At 37.8% G+C, this 24744-nt stretch overlaps 1 protein-coding gene across 4 annotated transcripts in view; it reads left to right on the top strand.

The window, feature by feature from the left end:
* ZC3H12B (zinc finger CCCH-type containing 12B) overlaps positions 1-24744 on the top strand; it is a 167098-nt gene that overhangs the window by 24610 nt on the left and 117744 nt on the right. The window contains exon 2 of one of the 4 annotated variants that reach the window (XM_084869505.1): positions 20911-21040. The exons of the other annotated variants lie outside the window; for them this stretch is intronic. The gene's annotated coding sequence lies outside the window, so the exon portion shown is untranslated. The remainder of the gene's footprint in view (positions 1-20910; positions 21041-24744) is intronic. 4 annotated transcript variants of the gene reach the window in all.

Here is a 24744-nt window from a genome sequence, read left to right as displayed (position 1 = left end):
TCTGAGATGGATAGCCGGGAGAGGGATGTTGTGGATCCTACTGAGGGAGCCAGGTATCTTTGTTTGGAGAGGCACACACCCAGTGGCATCACATAGAGAGGCCCATGAGCTGTCTGCTGGGGTGTGTGCTCATGGGCCCCACTCTCTAGATCAGAGCGATTGTGGTGTGCCACCAGTCCTGTGGAGGAACAAATCCCAGTTTCTGCTTCATGGGATGTGCACCCTTGGTTGGATATGCATGCCCAACTGCTGCTTACAGAGGTGCACAGGAGCCGTTTGCTGGGGCAGTGGGCTCAGGAGGCCCTTGTGCCAGAATAGCACTACTGTGTGGATTGAATGCCAGTGGCTAGGGTTGTGTCTTGCATTGGTTCAGAGAGGTACCCAGGGGACACCTGCCAGGACAGTGGGCTCAGCGTATTGGATCGCTGTGATACAACAGATCATATTGGATCGGTGTGATACAACAGATCATATTTTTAAAAAGCTGGTGCTTTGAAAGGATAAACAAGATCAATGTACCACTTGCCAGACTCACCAAGAAACAAGGGGAGAGGACCCAAATAAACAAAATCAGTAATGAAAGCAGTGAAGTAACAGTTGACTCCACAGACATACAAAATATCATAAAAAAAAAAAATACTATGTACAACTCTACTCCAATAAACTGGATATCCTTGAGTAAATGGCCATATTTGTAGTAAAATACAGTCTTCCAAAACTTAATCTACAAGAATAAAAAAAACTGAACGGACTGATAACTACTGATAAAATTGGAACAATCAAAAAAAAACTTGCAGCAAACAAAAAACATGCACCTGACAGCTTCACAAGGGAGTTTTACCAAATATTCAAAGTAGAACTAACACCTATACCCTTCAAACCATTCCAAAAAGTTCAGAAGGAAGGAACTCTTCCAAGCTATTTCTATGAGGACAGCTTTACCCTAATCCCAAAACTAATAAAGACATGACAAAGAAAGAGAATTATAGACCAATATCCCGGATGAACATAGACACTAAAATCCTCAACAAAATTCTGGCAAATCAGATCCAGCCATACATTAGAAAGATTGTACACTATGACCAAGTGGGATTTATTCCAGGGATGCAAGGCTGGTACAATATTCACAAATCAATAAATGTGACAGATCACATAAATATACTGAAAGAATAAAAAATTGATCATATCAATAGATGCATAAATAGCATTTGAAAAAAGTCCAACACTGTTTTTTGATAAAAACTCTCAACAAAATGGGAATAGAGAGATCATACCTCAACATAATAAAATCCTTATATGACAAACCTACAGCCAACATCATACTCAAAGGACAAAAGCTGAAAACCTTTCCCATAAGAACAGGAAAAAGACAGGGATTTATATTCTCACCGCTACTGTTTGACATAGTACTAGAAGTGCTAATCATTGCAGTCAGAGAAGAAGAAACAAAAGGCATCCAAATTGGAAAGGAGGAAATAAAACTGACTACCGTATTTTCTGGCGTATAAGACGATCCCCTAATTTTACAGTTAAAACATAGGTTTAGGCCTATATTTGCTGTATAAGACTACCCCCCACTTCCAAGGCAACACCAGTTCTTTTTTTAATAGACCGCCTCTCTAACTCAGCCAATCCAAGCAGGCTTCTTGTGCATGCAAATTATACATGTTCTGTACCCGAAGCTACACTGTGTTCTAGTAAAAAGCCTGCTCAGAAGAACTGGTGTTGCCTCAGAAGTGGGGGGTAGTCTTATACAGCGAATATAGGTCTAAACCTATTTTTTAACTGTAAAATTAGGGGGTCGTCTTATACGCCAGAAAATACGGTATTCACAGATGACATGATATGTTCTGGCACAGAACAGACATATAGACCAGTGGAACAGAGCAGAGAACTCAAAGATCCACCCAAGCCATTATGCTCAATAAATACTTTACATAGAAGGTAAAAGCATACAATGGAGTGAATAGACAGTCTCTTCAATTAATGGTGTTAGGGAAAATGGACAGATACTTGCAAAAAAAAAAAAAAAAAAAGAAATTAGACCACCAACTTACACCATACACAAAAGTAAATGCAAGCCGAGACTGGTTTGGCTCAATGGATAGAGCGTTGGCTTGGGGACTGAAGGGTCCCGGGTTCGATTCCGGTCAAGGGCATGTACCTTGGCTGCAGGCATATCCCCAGTAGGAGGTGTGCAAGTGGCAGCTGATCGATGACTCTCTCTCATGGATGTTTCTAACTCTCTATCTCTCTCCCTTCCTCTCTGTACAAAATCAATAAAATAAATTTTTTTAAAAAGTAAATGCAGAATGGATAAAAGGCTTTAATGTAAGAAGTGAAACCATAAAAATCCTAGAAGACACCATTTGCAGCAAAATCTCAAACATCTCTTGTAACAATATGTTGACTGTTATATCTCCTAGGACAATGAAAATTAATTACAAAATAAACAAATGGAACTACATCAACACAAAGAGCTTCTGCAAAGAAAAGATTTTATCAATAAAATAAAGAGTACCCACCAGGTAAGAGAACCTATTTGCCAATGATACATCCAGTTAGGTGGTTAACTTCCAAAATCTATGTTTATCTTATACAACTTAACAAAAGGAAGATAAAGAATCCAAATAAAAAATGGGCAAAAAACCTAACTAGATACTTCTCCAAAATGGTAATACAGAAGGCCAAAATGTATATGAAAAAGTGATCAAACTTATGTGTCATCTTAGAGATGCAAATCAAAACAACAATGAGGTACCACCTCATACCTGTTAGAATGGCTTTCATCAACAAATTAACAAACAAGTGTTGGGAAGGATGTGGAGAAAGGGGAACCTGGTGCATTGCTGGTGCGAATGCAGACTGGTACTGGCTCTGTGAAAAACAGTTTGGAGTTTCCTCAAAAAAATTCAAAATGGAACTACCATTTGACCCAGTGATCCCACTTCTAGGAATATATCCCAAGAACTCAGAAACACCCACCAGAAATACTGTATTCACTCTTCTGTTCTTAGCAGTGCAATTTACAATAGCTAAGATTTGGAAACAGTCTAAGTTTCCATCAGCAGATGAATCTATACAATACAATATACACTACACAGATGTAAGAAAGAAATAACTCTTATCATTTACAACAGCATGGATGGACTAGAGAGCATTATGCTAAGTGTAATAAGCCAATCAGAGAAATATAAGTATCATATGACCTCACTAATATGTGGAATCTTCTGAACAACATAAACTGATGAATAATACCATGTTTCCCGAAAACAAGACATCCTCCGAAAATATGACCTACTTACAGGTTTCCTTCTGAGTGAAATATAAGGCATCCCCTGAAAATAGCCCCCCCCCCCCCACCAGGCTCTGTCTCAGAATGCTATTGCTAAACATGAGAGATTTGGTCCACTGATTCTGAAAGAAATGGAGTCACAAGAAATTCACCAGGAAATTCAGGAATTGGATTGTTATGATGATGTTCCAGAAGATGATGACATGATTGTCATTGAATAAATGAGTAAATTCTTGATACTGTAGGATTCACAGTTTGTCTGGTTTGTGTTGACAACTACCGTACTACCATACCGTATACTGGTAATAAATTTCCTTTATTTTCATTTAACAATAAATGTGTACTGTATTCTTCTTCATGGAAAAATAAGACATACCCTGAAAATAAGACCTAGCGCATTTTTGGGAACAAAAATTAATATAAGACACTGTCTTATTTTGGGGGAAACAGGGTAATAGACCCAGAGACTTAGAAACATCAAAAAGACTCAAATCTCAGAGGAAAGGAACAGGAAAGTGGAATGGGGGAAGAGATCAACCAATGAACTCATGTGCATATATGCATGACCATAGATACAGTGTGGTTGTGAAGGCTTGGGGGAGATGGAAATGGGGCAAACAAAAGTGACATATGTAATACTTTCAACAATAAAGATTTATTAAAAAAAGAAAATACTATGAACAAATCTGTGTCAACAAGATGAACAATTTGGATGAAATGGACAAATTCTTAGAAAAATATAGCATTCAAAAATTGAGTCAGAAACAACCACAAAGCCTGAAAAGGCCGATAACAATGGATAAAATTGAAATAGTAATTTAAACAAACAAACAAACAAACAAACAAACAAACAAAGACTCTTAAGCAAAAGCCTTCATATTAATGGCTCACAGGGGAGTTTTACCAAATATTCAAAGGCCTAACCTGTCCTCCCCAAAGTACTTTACAAAACATCTAAGAGGTTGGAATACTTCCAAGGTCTTTTTATGAGGCCAGCATTATCCTTAACCAAAAACTAGATGAAGACAATACAAAAAAGAGAATTACATGCCAATATCCAGGAAAAAACACTTTTTTGTGTGTGTAAAATCCTCAACAAAATATTAGCAAATCAGTTCCAGCAATATGTTACAAAGATCATACAACATGATCAAGTGGGATTTATTCCAGGGATGCAAGGATGGTACAATATTTGCAAATCAATTAACATGATACATAATATGAGCAAATTGAAAGACAAAAATCACATGATCATATCAATAGATGCAGAAAAAGCATTTGACAAAATCCAATCCCCTTTTTTATTTTTAAAATATATTTTATTGATTTTTTACAGACAGGAAGGGAGAGGGATAGTTAGAAACGAGAGAGATACATTGATCAGCTGCCACCTGCACACCCCCCACTGGGGATGTGTCCACAACCAAGGTACATGCCCTTGACTGGAATCAAACCTGGGACCCTTCAGTTCACAAGTGAATGCTCTATCCACTGAGCCAAACCGGTTAGGCCCAACCCCCACTTTTTTATAAAAGCTCTTTGCAAAGTGGGAATAGATCATACCTCAACATCGTAAAGTCCATATACGACAAACCTACAGCCAACAGTGTTCTCAATGGGAAAAAAAATTAAAACCATTTCCCCTAACAACAGAAACAAGACAGGTATGTCTGCTTTCAACACTTTTATTCAATATAATACTGGAATTCCTAGCCATAACGATCAGAAAAGAAGAAAACATAAATGAATCCAAATCATAAGGGAGTAAAATTCATTTACAATTGACATGATACTACATTTATTCCATGGAATACTATGCAACTATATAAAAGAATTATATCTTACCATTTGAGCCACCATGTAGAGACTTATAGAGTATTATGTTAAGCGATAAAAGCCAGTCAGAAATAGAAAGATCATATGACTTTACTTATATGTGGTATCTAATGAACAAAATAAACTGGTGAACAAAATAGATCCAGAGATATTGAAGTATGTAACAGATAGACATATTTCAGAGTGAAATGTGTGGAGGGAAGAGATTAACCAAAGAATTTATACACTTATATGCATAACCCATGGACAAAGACAGTATTGTGGTCAAGGCCTGGGGGAGGATGGGTTCTGGGTGGATGGAGGTCAGTGGGAGAAAATTGGGATATCTTTCAACACTGTAATACTTTCAATAATTAAGATATATTGGGTCGGCAGCTAAGTAATTGCGGGTTTCACACATATATGGCTTCAGTTGAATTTTTAGGTTTGCAGACGTAGTACAAATGTAAAACACATTTTGTTATTTGATAGTTGGCTATTCAGCTGTTAATCAGTAAAAAAAGTTTTTTGATCTGTTTTGTAGTTTTCGTTTGGCGTTCGTTGAAAAATGGAAAATCAAAAGGAACATTTTCGTCATATTTTGCTTTTTTATTTCCGCAAAGGGAAAACGCATCGCAAGCTCATAAAAAGTTATGTGCTGTTTATGGTGACGAAGCCTTAAAAGAACGGCAGTGTCAAAATTGGTTTGCCAAATTTCGTTCTGGTGATTTTTCACTCAAAGATGAAAAACGCTCTGGTCGTCCAGTTGAAGTTGATGACGCCCTAATCAAAGCAATAATCAATTCAGACTGTCACAGTACAACACGTGAGATTGCAGAGAAGCTTCATGTATCACATACATGCATTGAAAATCACTTAAAACAACTTAGCTATGTTCAAAAACTCGATACATGGGTTCCTCATGAACTGAAAGAATCACAGTTAACGCAACGCATTAGCAGCTGCGATTTGCTAAAGAAACGTAATGAAAATGATCCATTTTTAAAACAACTGATAACTGGCGATGAAAAATGGGTTGTTTACAACAATATCAAGCGGGAAAGATCGTGGAGCAGGCCAGGTGAACCAACTCAAACAACATCAAAAGCTGATATTCATCAAAAGAAGGTTTTGTTATCAGTTTGGTGGGATTACAAAGGAATTGTCTACTTTGAACTCTTACCACCCAACCGAACGATCAATTCTGATGTCTACATTGAACAACTAACAAAATTAAACAATGCAGTTGAAGAAAAGTGGCCCGAATTGACAAATCGAAAAGGTGTTGCATTCCATCATGACAATGCAAGGCCACACACAACTTTGGTCACTCGGCAAAAATTAATGGAGCTTGGTTGGGATGTTTTGCCACATCCACCATATAGTCCTGACCTTGCACCATCTGATTACTTTTTGTTTCGATCTTTACAAAACTCCTTGAATGGTAAAAATTTCAATAATGATGATGATGTCAAATCGTACCTGATTCAGTTTTTTGCTAATAAAAACTAGAAGTTTTTTGAACGTGGGATTATGATGCTGCCTGAAAGATGGCAAAAGGTCATTGATCAAAATGGGCAATACATTACAGAATAAAGTTATTTAGTTCCATGAAAAAATTGTCTTTGATTTTCTTTAAAAAATCCGCAATTACTTAGCTGCCGACCCAATAATTTTTAAAGCACAGAAGATAAAACTGAAGAACTAATGACTCAAAATTTCCCTAAATTCATGGCAGACATCAAATCACAGGTCCAGAAAGTTCAGAGAACAGTAAACAGGATTAATGCCAACCACAAGAATTAAAACACTTGTGCAACTAAACATATCATAATCAAATTGCCAAAAATCAAAGATAAAGAAAAATCCTGCAAGTAGCCATAGGGGTGGGAGCGGGGCACCTTACCTATATAAAAGAAACATTCAAACAAGTAAAGAGTGGATGAAAATATTGAAAGTATTAAGAGGGTGAAAAAAATCACCAGCCTAAAATTTTGTACCCTGCAAAATTATCTTTCAACAGTGAAGAAAAAATAAAGACATTCTCAGATAAACAAAATTATAGGGAATTTATTGCCATTAGCTCTGCCTTGCAGCATGGTCAAAGGTGTTCTTCAGAGATATACAGGTCAGAAGCTCAGATCTACATAAATAAAGAGTATAGGACCGCGAACCCCACCGGGGCCTTCGGGCCGTGGACTGGGATGGGGAAAGCGGGGGTGGATGGCGGCGGGCGCGGCCCCTTTCCCAGGGGGGTCAAGGGTCGGCTCCCTCCTCCTTTTTCAAAAAAAAAAAAAAAGAGTATAGGAGAAGGATATATGAAGATAAACACTTAATTTTCTTTTTCTTGATACAACAAATAAGAGTTTGTTCAAAATAATAATATAAATGATGTATTCAGTGCTTATAGCTTATGTTTAAACCAAATGAATAAAAGTAATTTATAAGGTATGACAGGGAGGAACTAAAAATACTTTGTTATTATAAGGACTTGCACTACTTGTGATTCCATATAATGTTATTTGAAACTGCTCTTAATTTCAAATGTTGTATTCTTAATTTCTTACTTGATTTATTTATGACTACAAAGTCCATTTTAATACTTAATCTGTCTTTTTTAAGTACTCACAAGCATCCTTATAACCATTAATTTAAATTCTGCATTGGGTATTTTGGTTGCTTTTATTTCATTTAAATCTTTATTCTGGTGATTTTCCATGTTGTTTCATTTGGGCAGATTTCTTTGTCTCCCCATTTTGTCTGTGTGTATTAGGTAGACCTGTTTTGACTCCCAAACTTGCCATGAGGACTTTATGATAAATGTGTCTTTTGGTCTCAGTACCAAAGTCTTCAAAATCACCTGTGTTCTTTGCTCCAGGATGTCTTTTGTGGGTTATGAGCAATGTCCTATTGTATTTCATTCGTTTTTTATTATTGTTTTAAGTATTACACATAGTGGTATATATATCTCCTTTTCCCCCCATTGACCTTCCCTAACCCTATACTATCCCCTGTCACATGCCCTCATCCCACCCCCCCAATATCTTGTGTCTATTGGTTGTGCTTATATGCATTCATACAAGTCATTTGGTTGATCTTTCCATCCCCACCTCCCCAACCTTCCTGCTGTAATTTGACATTCCATTCAATGATTTACTGCATCTGTATCTCTTTGTTCATCATGTTATCATATTCTTTATTTTACATAAATAAGTGAGATCATGCGGTATATTTCTTTCATTACCTGGCTTATTTCGCTTAACATAATGCTCTGCAGATCCATACATGCTGCTGCAAATGGTAAGAATTCTTTCTTTTTTATAGCAGTGTAGTATTCCATTGTATAGATGTACCATAGTTTTCTGCTGATTGGCATTTAGGCTGTTACCAAATCTTAGCTATGGTGAATTGTGCTGCTATGATTGGAGTTTCTAGTTTCTTGGGATATATTCCTACAAGTGGGATTACTGGGTCAAATGGGAGCTCCATTTTTAGTTTTTTTGAGGAAACTCCATTCTGTTCTCCACAGTGGCTGCACCACTCTACATTACAACCAGCAATGCATGAGGGTTCTTTTTTCTCAGCATCCTTGCCAGCACTTGTTGTTTGTTGATTATTGCCATTCTGACAGGTGTGAGATGGAACCGCATTGTTGTTTTGATTTGTATCTCTTTTTAATTAGTGATTTTGAGCATGTTTTGATATGTCTCGTAGCCTTCCTACTTCTTCTTTTGAAAAGTGTCTATTTGTTCCATTGCCCATATTTTTATTGGATAATTTATCCTCCTTTTATTAAGATGTATGAGTTCCCTGAGATTAGACCTTTATCAGTGATAACATTTGCAAATATGTTCTTCCATACAGTGGCTTTCTTCTTGTTTTATTGATGGTTTCCTTTGCTGTGAAAAAGTTTTTTTATTTTGATGTAGTCCCATTTGTTTATTTTCTCTTTAGCTTCCATTGCCCTAGGAGTGGTATCAGTGAAAAAATTGCTTAGGCATATGTATGAGATTTTGATGCCTATGGATTCCTCTAATATTTTTATGGTTTTCTGTCTTATGTTTAAGTCATTTATCCATTTTGAGTTTATTTTTGTGCATGGTGTAATTTGATGGTCTAGGTTTTTTTTGTTTTTCATGTATCTATCCAATTTTCCCAACAGCATTTATTGAAGAAACTGTCTTACTCCATTATATGTTCATGCCTCCTTTGTCAAATATTAATTGAGCGTAGTGTTTTGGATCAATATCTGGGTTCTCTATTCTATTCCATTAGTCTATATATCTGTTCTTGTGCCAGTACCAGGCTATTTTGAGGACAGTGACTTTGTAATACAGCTTGAAATCTGATATTGAGATCCCACCTCCTTTGTTCTTCTTTCTCAGGATTGCTGTGGCTATTCAGGGTCTTTTATTTTTATTATTTTTTTTTATCCCAGATGGATTTTTGGGGAGTTCTTTCTAGGTATGTGAAATATGCCATTGGTATTTTCATGGAGAGTGCATTGAATCTATAGATTGCTTTGTGTAGTATTGACATTTTAATTATGTTGATTCTACCAATCCATGAACATGATATGTTCTTCCATCTGTTTATGTCTTCCTTTCTCTTTTTTTCGGTATCCTGTAGTTTTACCCTCATAGTTAAGTTTATTCCTAGGTATCTTTTTTTTTTTTTTTTGCGATGGTAAATGTGATTGCTTTTTAGTCTCTCTTTAAGTTTACTATTGGTGTATAGAAATGACATAGATTTCTTGGTGTTAATTTTGTATCCTGCTAGATTGCCAAATTAATTTATTAAGTCTAAATAGTGTTTTGATGGAGTCTTTTGGTTTTTTTATGTACAGTATTATGTCATCAGCAAATAAGGACAGCTTTACTTCTTTTCAAATTTGGATGCCTTTTATTTCTTTTTCTGGTCTAATCACAAGGCTAAGACAACCTGTACTATGTCGAACAGGAGTGGTGAGAGTGGGCATCTCTGTCTTGCTCCTGTTCTTAGGGGAAATGGTTTTAGTTTTTGCCTATTGAGTATGAGGTTGGTTGTGGGTTTGTGATATATTGCTTTTATTATGTTGAGGTATGATCCTTCTATTTCCACTTTGCTGAGAGTTTTTATCAAAAATGGGTGTTGGATTTTGTCAAATTCTTTTTCTGCAGCAATTAATATGACTATGTGGTTTTTATCTCTCAATTTGTTTGTGTGATGTTTCACGTTTATTGATTTGTGGATATTGTACCATCTTTGCATTCCTGGTATAAATCCTACTTGGTCATGATGTATGATCTTTCTGATGTACTGCTGGATCCAATTTGCTAGATTTTTGTTGAGGATTTTGGCATCTATGTTCATGAGGTATATTGGCCTGTAATTCTATTTCATTGTATTGTCATTATCTAGTTTTGGTATTAGGGTGATGTTGGCTTTATAGAATGAGCTTGGAATTGTTCCTTCCTCTTTTATTTTTTGGAATAATCTGAGGAGGATATGTTTTAGTTCATCCTTGAATGTTTGGTAAAACTCCCCTGTAAACCGTCTGCCCTGGACTTTTGTTTTCTGGAAGCTTTCTGATGACTGCTTCAATTTCTTCCATACTTTATTGGCCTATTGAGATGTTTAGATTCTTCCTGATTGAGTTTTGAAAGGTTGTATTTTTCTAGGAACATGTGCATTTCCTGCAGGTTGTCCAGTTTCTTGGAATAAGAGTTGTTCATAGTATTTTACAACAACCCTTTGTATTTCTGTGGGCTCTGTTGTTATTTCTCTTTCATTTCTGATTTTGTTTATTTGGGTCCTGTCTCTTTGCTTCTTGTTGAGCCTGGCTAGAAGTTCATTAATCTTGCTTGTCCTTTCAAAGAACAATCTCTGGGCTTTGTTGATCTTTTGTATATATATATTTTTGTCTCTATATCATTTATCTCTGCACTGATTTTTATTATTTCCTTCCTTCTGGTTACACTGGGCTTTTCTTGTTGCTCTCTTTCTAACTCTCTGAGTTGTAGGCTTAGGTAATTTATGACCATTGTTTCTTATTTTTTGTAGTGGGCTTGTAGAGCTATTAACTTCCTTCTCAAGACTGCTTTCACTGTGTCCTATAGATTTTGTATTGTTGTGTTTTCATTGTTGTTTGTTGCCATACTGATTTTTTTTTTAATTTCTTCTTTGATCTCTATGGTAACCCATTTATTCTTTAATAGTATACAATTTAGTCTCCAGGTTTTTTATTTTTTAAATTGTTTTTATTATAGTTGATTTCCCATTTTATGTCATTTTGATCTGAATAGATGCTTGATAAGATTTCTATGTTCTTGAATTTAAATAAACTTTGCCTATGACCCAATATATAGTCTATCTTTGAGAATGACCCATGTGCACTTGAGAGGAATGTATACTATGTGGCTTTGGAGTGAAATGTTCTGAAGATGTCAATTAATTCCATCTGGTCTAGTGAGTCATTTAGGATTGATGTTTCTTTGCTGATATTTTGTTTATAGGATTCATCCAATGGTGATAGTGGGGTATTAAATTCTCCCACAATGACTGTATTGCTTTCAATCTCTCCATTGATATCCTCTAGAAGGTTTTTTTTTTCCATGTATTTGGGTGCTCCTGTATTGGGTGTGTATATGTTTGCCAGAGTTATTTGTTCTTGTTGGATTTCTCCCTTTAGTATTATGAAGTGGCCTTCATTATCCATTGTATGTACTTCACGTTGAGATCTAATTTGACAGATAATAGTATTGCTACCCCAGATTTTTTTTTCATTTCCATTGATCTAAAAGACCTTTCTACATCCCCTCACCATCAGTCTGTATGTGTCTTTTATTCTGAGGTGGGTTTCCTGTGGACAGCTGATATATGGGTCTTATTTTCCTATCGAATCTGTAACTCTATGTCTTTTGATTGGGGCATTTAATCCATTTACACTTAAAGTTATTATTGATAGGTACTTGTTACTCACCATTTTTATTTTTTACCCCTGTATTCCTTCTCTTCCTAATTCTTCTTTTTACAGCAGATCCTTTAGCATTTCTTGCATTGCTGGTTTAGTGGCTATAAACTCCCTTAGTCCTTTTTTGTCTGTGAAACTCCTGATCTCCCCCTCAATTTTGATTGATAGCCTTGCTGGGTATAGTATTCTTGGGTTCAGACCCTTCCTTTTCATGACTTTGTATATATCATTCTATTCCCTTCTGCCCTGTGTTTCTGTTGAAAAAATCAGTTTCTAGTCTTATGTGGAATCCTTTGTATGTAACTTTCTGTCTCTCTCTGGCCGCTTTTAAGATTCTTACTTTGTCATTGGTGTTTGCCAATTTAATTATAAAGTGCCTTGCCATCGGTCTTTTGGGGTTCATTTTGTTTGGGACTCTGTGAGCTTCTTGGATTTGTGTGAGGTTTTTTCCCCCCTATATAAGGGAAGTTTTCTGTCATTTTTTCTTCAAACAGGTTTTCTAGTCCTTTCTCAGTTCCCTCTCCTTCTGGCATACCTATTATGCAGATGTTGTTTCATTTTGTATGATACCAAAATTCCCTTAGGCTCTACTTCTGGTTTTATTTTTATTTTTCTAGAAGCTGCTCTGCTTGGGTATTTTTTCTTGACTTTTAGCTCACTGATGCAGTCCTCTGCTTATTCTAGTCTACTGTTGATGCTTTCCATTGAGTTCTTTATAACAGCGATGTCATTTTTTGTTTCTTCTTGGTTCTTCATAATTTCCTCTTGGTTCTTATACATATATCAATAGTTGAATTTGTCTTTCATTATTTTTATCCACCTTGTGACCATTTCTCTGAATTCCTTCTCTGACAGGTTCCTTGCCTCCATTCCGTTTACTTCCTTTTCTGGAAAAGCCTGATTTTCTTTCATATGTGGGCTGTTTCTTTGTCTCCCCATTATCTCTCTTTTCTGGGTATCTGGTTACGGTAAGTAGTTCTTTCCCTCTTTCATTGATTTAAAGGCACAAAATACAACACTACAAGGCACAACGCACAAGGCACTGAACACAAATGTATTCATGATACTGATAACTCCAAATAAAGTTGACCATCAGATTAAAGAGAATTGGGGGATAAGAAAGAAAGAATAAGAGAGAGAAAAAAAAGGAGCGCAAAAATGAAATTGGGAAAAGGAAAAAAGTAAGAGAGAAAAAAAGAGAATAATAAAGAAGAGGTGAAAAAGAATTTATATCAGAGAAAACTCCAATAGAACAGCCACTAATCCCCAAAATGACAGCAACAAATATCCAGAAATGAATGTAAACTACAAACAACAACTAATTTTGAGTGAGGTGAGAAAAACAGAAGGAAAAAACAAAAAAAAACAAAAAAAAACAAGAAAAAGAAAAAATGAAGCAATCTCACAAATAAGCATAAAAAAAGCTGATATAATAAAAAATTAAGCAAACAACAAAAGGACAGAAAGAAAAAAAAATTTGGATAGTGAAGAAAGAGAAGAGATAGGTATATATGGACTTACATCCAGGGATTGGAAATTAGATATATAAGTAGGGTGAAATTTTAACAGGGGGTAAAAAGAAGGAATAGGGAAAATCTAAAGCAGGTATAGGGTAAGATAAATAGGACAACAAAAGGGGGAAAATGAGGAAGAGTGTGGTTGGCATAAAGGTAAAGTTGAGATAGAGTAAAATGATGCTAAAGGAAAGATGAGAATAGAATGTAGAACACTGATCCCAAAATACAATAGAGAAAATGAAATGACACTTAAAAAAGGTAAAATAGTAGTAGTAATAATACTGATTAAAACTAAAAATGTAATAATTAAAAAGGTAAAATCAGTGAGGAAAAAAGAAAAAAAAATAGTTTCTTAAGTAAAAGGTGAAAAAATAAAATAAAAATGTGCAGTAGTGAAGGTCATTCACTTCCTCTACTGTTCTGTTTGGCATACCTGTTTCCTCATTAGGACAGTTTTGAAGAGTCCTGTGTTCCACTGCTCCTCAGTGTTGTAGACCACAGTCCTGATTTTCAAGCAGGCTGTACTTCTTTCTTATACACCTTTATTTGTGTTTATACAAGAGTCAATTTATGATTCACTCCCTGGGTGGCAGTGTTTCTGGATTGACCTCCAGGTGTATAGGTCCTCTCTACCTAGTTTTTAGATTTTGTTTTCCCTGTCGCACTTAATACCATTTTGGGGGAACGGGCTACCTCAAAGCTGCTTCTCTAATCATTATTCTCTGCTCTGATCCCCAGGTTCCACAAAAACAACTTCCTCCTGCAGTCTCTTAGAGTTTCCCCAATTAGGTGATCCTATGTATTAGGCTTAGTAATCAAAAGCAAGGATTTAAAGAAGAAAGAAATAAAAAATTAAAAAATAAAAGAGAAAATAGACCCAGAGTAAGTGTGCGAACTCTGGCACTGGGGTGCAAGTCTGCAGTCTTTTTCCTCCTTGGGTCTAAGCAGCTGCACACTTTTAAAATTTTTAGGCTGCCATTTTGTGCCAGTTCAGCTATGGTTTACTTTTTAGAGTTCCCTTCTGTTAACAGCCCTGAAGATTCCCTTCCATATTCACGAATCACGCCAGCCCCAATGGCTGAGGAATTTTCTGGGCAAAGACTTCCCTGTATCTTTCAGCTCCTGCATTATGCGTTTCTCTCTCATGCCCAGACCACAGACCTCACCTTATCCGAGGTGAAATCTGACCTTTGTGTGAGAGGGTGTAGAGCTCCTTGGAAGCTGCGTGCTCATGCCACTTGGGGACTTGTGTTCCCAGGTTCACAGCTGTTTGCTGGGTGCTGTTATTGTGAATTCCTGGGATTTTCAGGCTTCTGACAACATCCACTCTCTCCTTAAAAATGGCATGGTCTCTGCCGTCAGAGCTGGTCACTCTGGGAGGGATCCCAGCAGCAGTGGAGGCTGTCTGGTCAGGGGAACTCCATCCGGCAATCCCCCACAGTCCCCTGGACTATAGCTGGCCCTAAACTTACAAACACTCCCTGTGCGACCACACGCTCTCCCTTTGTTCTCTAATTTACTCACTATCTTGCAGTCTGCCTTCCCATCGGCAGCCATCTTTTTTCTGTATTTGAGTCTTGAATGCTGTTAGCCCTTTTATGGGTGTGGTTAACCTTTTAGGATGTCTAATTATAAGGATAAACCTTGATCACTATGTATGAGATGCTGTGCATGGCCTTATTCCAGTAGTGTCTGGTGCCTTACAGAATATCCTTTGGGTATTCCACTTGTGTGATAAGCTGGGTGAAGCTCTGATGTCTGACTGATTTTGTTTGTTCTGGGTCCACTTGGGTGGGTTTCAGATACAGGTTGCTATCAGACATTATGTGTAATTGTTCTTAGCTTACCTGGATGTGTGTGTGGGGGGGGGGGAGGGGAGGTGCCAATCTGTACATAGGAGTTGACTTCCTCAAGTTTAGACCTGGGGACAGATCTCTAAAAAGACTGAGGCTAACTCAAGTCCACCTCTACCTCTCATATACTCCACCTTCCTCTCTGGAGGTTTCCTGGGCTTCTTTCAGAGCCTTCTGAGGAAAGAGTGAGTTCAGGCTGGTTGGAAACCACAGCCAATTTCTCAGGATGTGTGCTTAGTTGGGTGGGGTAACTGGGGTTAGCCTGATAGGGCATCATTCAGTCACACACTCAATGAGGAGAAATTAGCCTCTACTTCTGAAACAAATCATGCAGTCTCCACCAGAATCTCCAACTCTGCTTCCTCCTGGAAGGGATCACTGCAGATTCATTTTGGGTGAAACCCCTGTCCCCTCTGCAGAAGTAATCAGCTGCCTAGGCTCAGTGGGACATATTGAAAGAATCTCCCCTTGAGAATGATGCCAGCCCAGTCTTCAGAAGGGCGCTACACATTTCATCCCCGTCCCAGACAGTAGCCTCTGAGGGACTTGTACTTTGAATGTCCCAGCTCTGAAATTCTTTCCCCCACATATCTGAGCCCAGTGAGATGGATCATCCAGGACTTGGTAGGATTGATTCAAACAGTTTCCCATTGAGGTTGATGCCTGCAAGACTGTAGCAGGGGCTTGGACACTTCTTCCCCTTCCCAGGATAATGCACGCTGAGCTCCCCTGGAGGTAGGAGTGGTCCATCCCCCCACAATGTAGCCACACTCCCCAGCACCCACTCATCTGGTTCCTAGACAAAAGCTTTCCTGGGTAACATAGTCTCAAAATCCCACGTCTGAAAGTCACTCTGATCACCCTGCTCAGCTGAATTCAGCAGGACATGGCTGGCCAAGTGATTGAACGCATAAGGGGAGGGGCACTACTTGTGTGCTTGAGTTGGAGAATATTGGCACTCTTTCCTAAGCTGCACAGTTTAGTCACTGTCTGATTCTCTGGCAAGAACCTTCCCAGAAAACGAGGGCCCCAAAAGTCACTACTGTGTGCAGCCAGAAAACCTCTCTGCAGGAACTGAGTACAGCAGAGTGGCCTCACCAGCAGTCAGAGACCAGACAGTGTACTCTCCAGACCGGTGCTGAAACAATAGGGGTGCTCATTCCCAAGAAGGCCGTGTCTGGGTTTCCCAAATGGACTGAACCCCCCACTGATTTTCACCACCTGATTTTATGTGGCTCCTCTTTCCATCTCTGTTGTTCAGGGTTGTGGATTCTTGTGTGGGGTTGATACCCCACGCTCCTGGGGGGAGGTGGTTTTGCAGCTGCTATATCTCTTTGCTTCTCAGCCAGCACAAAGTGCAGGGGCTATCCCTTTCCACATCTCCTTCCTTCTTTTTTTCCCTTTTTAAATTATTTATTGTCTAAAGTTTACATATGTCTCATTTTCCCCCAACTGACCCCTTCCCCCCCCCCCCCGCATATCTCTTCCTTTCTTACTAGTCTATGTAGCTTCTTCTGAAATCCTTGGTTATGTTTTTCAGTCCAGCTAGCCTTCAGTTGTTTATTCAGGTTGCTTGCTGTATAATTTAGCTGTAAATATGGTTTGGGGGCTGGGAGTGGGTGAGTGTAGCTTCCACCTACTCTGCAATGATCTTGGAGTCCTTGCAGCACATTTAAATGAAGAAGCAGATACGAGAATCCAGGTGACTTCTATTAAGCCATACGTTAAAGATATTTGCAAAAGTGTAAAACAATTGTACTTTTCTCATTATTTTATTTTGTGAAAGGTTGTTTTAAAATAAAACTATATTATTTATGTTAATACATAATTGATTTATTATTGTTAATTTAAGTATATTCATTTAAAAACTCTGCGTCCTAATGTCTATACATATAAAACACTAATATGCTAAGTGTCTGACTGTCTGACAGGTCACTATGACATGCACTAATCACCAGGGAGCAGATGCTCAATGCAGGAGCTGCTGTGACACGCTGTCCACAAAGAAACAGCACTGCAGACCTGGTGCCCACAAAGCAATCTTCAGCTTCCCCCAAGTGGGACACAGGCCCCACCACACCCCAGAGCAACACCACCCGAAATCACAGATGATGCTGTCAAGACCCCAGAGCACAAAACGCGGCCCATAGCCCAGCCCAGCCCAGAAACGGTGGCTGTGGACCCTGGGTAATGATGTCACATAGCAATGCCTGGCTTCCTCTCCCTAGTGACTAGCCTCCTTGGAGTTTCTTCAGCCCAGGAACATGGCTTGCTTTATAGCCAGGTGGAAACATTTTGCACTTTAATCAAATGTCTGTAAAGTGTTTTTTCGTGCCTCATCTCATTTAATCCTCACAGAAGTCCTGGAGTAGGTAGATAGGAGACTCAGTGGAATACTTTTTTCTCTTCATTAGCCAGAAAATGGAGATTTAGAAAGCTTAGAAACTTGACCCGACTGAAAAGAAGTAAGAAATTGTAAACCTTGAAAATTATTTCAGGTTTTCTCACTACACAGAATATAGTCAAACACTGCCAAAGTTAACTATTTTACCCCTTGTTCTCTCTTATATGAGCTACAATTAATAATCTGCTTCGTATTGATATTTACTGCTGCATTGCTGACAATTACCCAAAAGAGAAGTTGGGGTGCATTACTCGGCTGGAAAAAGTTTAGCTAAACCAGAAAGTGGGTCTAATTAAGTAAGTTTGTTCTATATCTATAAAAGGCTAAATGGACTTGCACATGTGCAATACATATAAAGCTCTCCCTGGCACCAGGCCTCTAGTATTTAATATTGACATAATCCACATAAAAATGTTCTAAGGTCCTCTAAACTTTTAAAGAATATAAACTTTTAAAGAAAATAAAGTATTCTAGAGATCAACAATATTGAGAACTATTGTATTATACCCTATCACCTTATGTATCCTTCTAACTATCCAACCCAGATTGAGTAAGCATACCTTCTCTGTCCATAAATTTTTATTAAAATTGTTGAAAAGACTAATAATAGAACTTTTCTCTTCAATAATTTTAACAAAAATTTATGTATCTTGTTCTTTACTTTGAATTCTATTAGTTACAAATATACCCATTTGCTCTAACTTTGGGTTTTTTTTTATGTAATATTTGACTGAACAAAATACACCATAACTCCAGCATACATTTTATCTTTCAGTGTTAGAACCCAACCAATAGAGTTTAATTTGGGAATACTAGATATATTGGATTAGTGCTTGCTAATATTAAACACCATTTTCATTTCTAGGTTATTCATGTAATATTTATTTTATATTCTAGAATTTTCATTCTAGAATTTTACTGGCACTTTGTACTACTTTCACCATTCTAGAGCTTATATGGTTTTTTGTTTTCACCTTTCCTCCCTTTTAGAAAACCAGAAAACCTGATATCTGGTGTTTTAACACTCCTATTTTCAAACTAGTTGCAGTTTCAGTTTCTCAGTTTATAATATATCTGGTGTTGGAAGTTTGATTTATTTAAAACATCTTGTATGTTCTCTTACCTTAGATGATAATATATCTTATCTTTTCTTCACCTATCATAATACACTTCAATTTTCTCTTAACCAAGTTACTCTATTCTATCTACCTTTATAATTATATATATATTCAAAGAGAAAATGGAACAAAATAAGAGTTCTGCTTTCTTATATGATAATATGATACTGTATACCCAAAAAAGTTAATCCATTTTTATGTGTTTTTATTTGTTTTGATCCTACCTTTCATAAACCATGTTGCATTTCATTAATATTTCTGTAACCTTTATTTTATTCTGGGCTTTAGTCTTCTGAATACAATTCTTAGAGTTATTGTGCTGTGGTTTTTGTATTATCATCATTTGCAAATGCCTCCTCTTTCATCTTTTGTACATTTTCTCAAATGTGATTTCATTAAAGAGATGAAAGAGCTATTTGCTTAGTCGTAATGGCTTATTTAAACCTGCTTTTACTTATTATCAGGACCCTTTTAAATTATTTTGTCAAAATTTTGCTTTTGAGAAATTCCTAGCCTTCTTAAACCAACTTTTAGAGCATGTTTTCATTTTGTTTGAGTTCTCATTATACATGAGGTAGAACTTTCAAAATGGGTTTTATGATCATGACCCTAGTACATACACACAACTGAAACCAACACTTCACAAAACAATACTTGTTTTGTCAGCCAATACCTAATCAAGGGACATAAACCAGAAATATGAACAGGGAAGTTTAGTATAAATATTTATTAGTTATAACAGGGATTGAAGTAGTGGTTAATAGGCAGCAAGGGATAAAGATAGTGCTTATGAATATAGGAATAAGCAGATATAGGGAGAAGTTACTACCCTTAGGACTGAGATGCAGCAACCAAGGAGGGACTTAATCTGAACAACCCTCCTTTCTCCTGCCTGTGGATAGAGAGAACCAGATTTCATTGGAAAGGGCATGGCTATAGCTCACTGGATGGTGAATAACTTAGCTCAGGTGCCACAGCCGGAAGCTGAGATTTCTCAAGGGAGGCCGAAGAAATTATTCTCTGGAACGCCAGGGAAGTCATCCATGAGGAGGTGTAGTACCTTAAAATTCATGACAAAGCTGCCTGAAGACATAACAGAAAAAAAGCATCTGTAGGAAGGTGCCAACCCAGCAACATATGTTGGAAAAATGTTTTGAGTCCTTAGGTAAGCCTGTCATAGGGAGGATGCACACTGGTGGCACTCCACAGTTAAAAGGATGTGCGGGAAAAGGGAAGGTGCTGCATGGGAAGGTGCTGCATGCTGCTGGTCTTCATGCTCAGGAGGCGCTAATTGAAATGAGCAATTTAAGATCAATGCAAAGAATTGATAATTGGCACTTTCTCATTAGTATGTACAATGTTCTCTGATATTACCTATTCTATTTTTTTTTAATGCTTGTTACAACCCGCTATATTGATTTTGTTAGTTTTGCTCTGTAGTTTAAAAAACAATGAGGTAGGGGACATAAAAATTATATATGCTACAGTTTTTTACTTCAAGGAGCAAAAATACAATTGAGGCAGTAGGATATTTTCATAAAGAAATGAAATTTGAGCCCGGCCAGTGTGGCTCAGAGGTTGAGTTTCAACTGAGGCACCAAGAGGTCATTGGTTCAACTCCTGGTCAGAGCACATACCCAGGCTGAGGGCTTGTTCCCTGGCAGGGAATGTGCAGGGATGGCCAATCGATGTTGATATTTCTCTCTCATCAATGTTTGTACCTTTCACTTTCTCTTTCTCTTAAAATTTTATATATAATGAAGTGTGAGGTATTAAAAACCAAGGACTACAAAAATGTTACAGTAAGTCTCATAGGCATTCACTAATCACTAATAGCTTTGAAAAGTAGAAATTGGATAAATAAATGAGTTAACAGATATCCAAGATGGCAGTGGGGTAGGTGGAAGGTACATGATCTTCCTCCCAATAATAAACTAGAATTACAACTAATTACAGAACAATAATCCTGAATAACCAACTGAAGTCTACCCAAAGAGAAGCCTTATAACCAAGGATTTATGGAAGAAGCCACATTGAGACTGGTTGGAAAAGTGGAGATGCGAAAAGGACTGTTCACAACCTCATGGTCAGTGGCTGAGGATTTGGTGGGATATATCAGCTATGGAGTATTCCCCTGAGAAGTGTAATGTCTCAAACCTAGGCCACAGCATCAGATTTGGGAATATGTGCCCACTTAACATCTGGCTATGATAAGCAGCAGGATTTGTGTTTGTCAGGCAGTGACAGGAGTATATTAGAGATACAGGTGCCCTTCTGAGGAGCCAACGCACAAACTTTTGTTCATAGCCACTTAGCCTGGGCTCTGATATAGAGTGGACAGAGGGGAATAGAGTTGCATGAGAAGAGTCTAGGGTTGCAGCTCTAGGTAGAGAAGTAAAAGAAGAGCTTATAGGATACCTGTGCTGAGTTACTCCCACACTGCACATGCCATTTTTCTTGGGTGAATCACTCTCCTCCATGGGGCATTAGCCTGGGGACGGCAATAGCCCCACCTTCTGGACTCCCTCTTACCCTACCCTGTGGAGATTACAACCTGCTGAAGAGTTAGCTGCCTTGACCAGGATGTAGAGGTCTGGGAAGACTGGGGGGGGGGGGGTCAGTTTTGTTGGTTTGGGGCAGGTCCCATTTTCCCCACTTTGCGGTAAACCTTACCGGTGCTTCTCCCTCAAAGGAGATCCACTAGCTCCACCATTCAGGCTTCCTGTGGACCCATCTTCACAACTTCTAGTGGATCTGCCATGCTGAGGATGGGATAAAACCTGGGACAGACTGAGTTGTATGTCTATGGGGTATGGGGCACATCCCCCCCACCTTTCCTGATGCTATGAGCATCTCTTTCTCACTAGAGGCACAAGTTGCATCCTCCAGACTTTCAGTGGCCTACCATGCTAAGCTCCTTTTCGTCATAGCAGAATTTGGGATAGACTGAATTGTGTGCTGCTAGGAAAAGAGAAATTTTCCCATCACACAGCCAACTGAAGAAAAGCCTTACCTTCACATAGCCAAATCTTGTTTTTTGGGGGGCCTGACACACTTTGCTGGCCTCACTTTGATGAATACCCTGAGATCCCTCCCCAACACAATTGTGGTCAAATACCCAGTGGGTTGCAGCTAGACTTGGTATACCTGGGGGCATTTTCTGAGTGACCTAAGAGCAAGCACTGGCAACAAGTTTAAACCTACATAAATTTAGTGAACACTACTCAACCCTATCTTGTGACTCATTGAGAATCTACCTCATGCAACTTGAGTACTGCCAGTTGCTCTTTCAGTGACTGAGACGAGCATGCCACTGGAAGGTGGAGGCAGATCTTAGGGTGTTTTTTTGGACTATGCATACTTTCCTGTGGGCTGGTGGCAGTAAAAACCAATCTTAGTGCACAGCTTGGTCCTTCCTGCATGGACACAGGCCCAACAGAGGCATCCACAAACTGTGGCTTGCTTGTATATTCTAACAGGTTTCCCAGCGCAAGTCACAGGTGTCTATAATCAGAGTCCCTCCCAAGAGGCCCAGAACCAACACACCCAGTGGCCAGCTTCAGACAACATCAAAGCAGGATTTAATAAGCTTCACTGGCAACATATCCAAAGAGATATCTTGGCAGGCACAAGACTATGCTGAGGCAAATTTCATTTCAAGTGGTAAGCACCTGCATAGCTATTCACACACTGTCAGGGTTAAATATCACAGTCAGCCAGTCTGAAAGTTGATCCTACCCACATATGGGCAAATAGAAATCAAGACTTAATTGTAACAGGATGTTCCAGTTAACCCACACAATGGACATTCCTGTAGCCCACAGTTAAGGTGATTGAGGATATTGCACCACTAGACCCAAGAAGCCACCTACTACTAAGAACATGCCACCAAGACTGAAAATAATAGCAGGTCTTTCTAATATATAAAAACAAATGCAAAGTAGCAGCTAAAATTGGGAGATAAATAATATGCTCCAAATGAAAGAACAGGAGAAATCTCCAGAAAAAGTTCTGAATGAAATGAAGGCAAGTAATTTATCAGCTATAGAGGGGGGGAAAAATAGGTTAGTAGGGTACTCAACAGCATGAAAAGGGACATAGAAGCCATACAAAATAATGAATCAGAAATGAAAAATACAGTACCTGAAATAAATAATACACTGCAGGGAAAAAAACAATAGGTTGGATGAAGCAGAGAATCATAAGTAATTTGGAAGACAATGTAGTAGAAAACACCTACTGTGTTTGATCAGCAAAAGGCAAAAAGAATCTAATTAAACATGACTAAATTAAGGAACTTTTGGGACAACATGAGGCATAATGAACATCTACATTATAGCAGTATCATAATGAGAAGAGAAAGAGCAAGGGTGTGAGAGCCTATTTGAAGAAATAACAACTGAAAACTTTGTTAACCTATTCAAGTAAAAAGACAAACAAGTCCTGGAAGCACAGAGAGTCCCAAACAAAATAAATCCAAAGAGAGGCACATCAAGACACATTATAATTAAAATGGCAAAAGATAAAGATAAAAGAGAGAATCTTAAAAGCAGCAAGAAATCAAGAGTTCCTTTAAAGGGAGCTCTCATAAAACTGTTAGTTGATTGCTCAACCAGAAACATTTCAGCCTAGAAATATTGAAAGTGATGAAAATTATGTACCTACAACCAAGACTATTTTACTCAGCAAAGCTATCATTTAAGGAGCAATAAATAACTTCCCAGACAAGAAAAAGTTAAACGATTCTGTTACCACCAAAACAGTATTATAAGAAATGTTAAAGGGTCTTTTTGAACAAGAAGAGGAGAGGGAGAGGGAGAGGCAAAGAGAAGAGAAAGAGGAAGGGAGAGGGAGAAGAAGAATAGAAGAAGAAAAATATAAAATTGCAATTAATATATACTTATCAATAATCACCTTAACTGCTTAAACGCTCGTTCAAAAGACATAGGGTAGTTGAATGATAAGAAAACTATTATATATATATATATAAAGGGAAGGAAATAGACATTTTATGCAAATGGAAAGGTAAAAAAGCTGGGGTAGCAATATTGTACTTGACACAATAGAATTTAAAACAAATGCTATATAGTAAGAGACAAAGAAGGATACTACATAATGATAAAGAAAGCAATCCTGCAAGAGATTATAACTTGTAAACATTTATGCACCCAACACTGGGCACCTAATTTTGTAAAGCAAATCTTGATGGACATAAAGGGAGAGATGGATCGTCACACAGTCATAATAGGGGAGGTTATCACCCCAGTGCTATCAATGGATAGAACTTCCAGAAAGGAAAACAATAAGGAAACTATAGCTTTAAGTAACATAATAAATCAGCTGGATTTAATATCTTCAGAGAAATTCATCCAAAATCAGCAGTATATTCTTTTCAAGTGCACAAGGAAAATTTTCTAAGTTACACCACATGTTAGGATACAAAGCAAGTATAGTAAATTTAGGGAGATTGAAATCATATCAAGCAACTTCTCTGACCACAATGGCATATGAAATTAGAAATCAATTAAAATAAAAGAACTGAAAAATACATAAAGTCATGGAGGGAGGCTAAATAAGATGTTATTAAAAAATGAATGGGTTAACAATGAGATCAAGGAAGAAATCAAAACATGCTTTGAAACAAAGGAAATTGGGAATACAAGAACCCCAAAACCATTGGACACAGAAAGTCATCCTAAGAAGGAAATTCATAATCTTATAGGCCTACTCAAGACAAGAAATATCTTCAACAACCTAATTTTACACTTAAAGGAACTAGATAAAGAGCAA

The sequence above is a fragment of the Pipistrellus hanaki genome (genome assembly GCF_964339955.1).
Source record: "Pipistrellus hanaki genome assembly, chromosome: X".
Taxonomy (NCBI): Eukaryota; Metazoa; Chordata; class Mammalia; order Chiroptera; family Vespertilionidae; genus Pipistrellus; species Pipistrellus hanaki.
Note: the sequence above shows the minus strand (reverse complement) of the source record. Positions and strands in the feature narration are given on the sequence as shown.